Here is a 1490-nt window from a genome sequence, read left to right on the forward strand (position 1 = left end):
GGTTATGTTGGGATACCAAATGTCCATAATGGCAGCCTTTTACAATTTTACTAAAGAGTAGAGCTGGTGTGCAAAGAAAAACACAGGAACAAAAATGTGAGCTATTGCAATGATGGAATGTCCCTGGGGATTCAATCAGTATGGTTACTGTAAGGTCATGGGAGGAAGTGCCTTTGCTCTTGTTTTGCAGTTGCACTTGTCATTATGTCCTGTAGACACTATGAAAAAAGATTTGTCTTTACTCAAGTGCAACAGCAATACTAAAAGCAAACTACTGCAGCTCTCAATAGCTCATCAACAAAAGGAATATTAATTGGTTAAATAAACCAGGCACTGCATAAAAGAAGATGGAAGCAAACCAAATACCTATGTACGAAGTAGAGATTGTACAACCGGCACCTTGCTTAATATTAACTTATTTTAGTAATCAATATCCCATTAATTGCTAAGACAAAGTGATGCCCAACTTGGCATGCCCCCTCCCCCCAAATTTCAAGGTATCATGCAAATCATTACTGTGCTGCAATTATGTTGCCAGATAAGGTTGGTTACATACAGTGGTTAACATACAAATGATCCATTGGGCAAAAAGGAATCGTGACATTAGAAAATAGGTAAAGAAAAATTAGCTACCATCTATAGTCTGGTAGCACTGTGACCATAATTGGGGTGGTGATGAAGACAGTTGCTAGGTAGATGGGGAGAGGCTGCTTACACATCAGACCTCCTCAGGTATAAAGCGAGTTCATAAGCTTTCTTGTTAAGTGTGCCTCCGTGGACACCTTCCTTTCCCATGACTATAACCAATGCTGGAGTACACAAGGAAACAAAACAAAAGTGAACAGAATTATTTAAGGGGGGGGAGGGCAGAAAGAAAGACACCTTTCCCCACCAACAGAGGGATACAAAGGAGACACAGGTTCATACCCCATCACCCTGCATTGCTAATAAAATTTCCAGAATTAAGACTCAAGCTTACAGCTAGGAAAGTTTAAGAGCAATTTTTCCCTAATACTTAACAGTCTGCCTAGCAGCTAGAACCCAGAGTCTCTCAAGTATTTTGCCATTGAGTATGCCTTCTTATTCAATCCGCCTCCATGGACCCCTTCTTTTCCCATTACAAAGACCAAGACTCTACCAGCTCTGCCGACGGCAACGTTGTATGTTGGCTCCCCACCTTGACTCTTTGTCCGGATGTCCATTGTGCAGTCACCATCCACGTATAGGCTATCTCTGATCACTGAGCACTTCTTTGCGCCAAGAGTCAAACCACTGGTAAAGAAACCTTCCCGGTCTTTTCCTACAATCATATCTATTTCTACTGGCGTAATGCTCTGGAAGACGCCCCCGGCTGTGGCTGCCCATACGTATTTGGCGTCGCAGTAGCCGACAATGGCGGCCTCCTGGCAGCAGCCATCGCACATCAGGTCTCCTCTGCTCTATATGTATCAAGTACTCAGTCGATTTTATCTTCCTGAAGAAATCACGTG

The 1490-nt window shown here is 43.0% G+C and overlaps 1 pseudogene; it reads right to left on the reverse strand.

The window, feature by feature from the left end:
• Positions 1-1034: 1034 nt before the first annotated feature.
• Positions 1035-1439, reverse strand: LOC103087242 (profilin-2 pseudogene; annotated as a pseudogene).
• Positions 1440-1490: the final 51 nt, after the last annotated feature.

This window comes from Lipotes vexillifer, unplaced genomic scaffold (genome assembly GCF_000442215.2).
Source record: "Lipotes vexillifer unplaced genomic scaffold, Lipotes_vexillifer_v1.1 scaffold1621, whole genome shotgun sequence".
Lineage (NCBI taxonomy): Eukaryota > Metazoa > Chordata > Mammalia > Artiodactyla > Lipotidae > Lipotes > Lipotes vexillifer.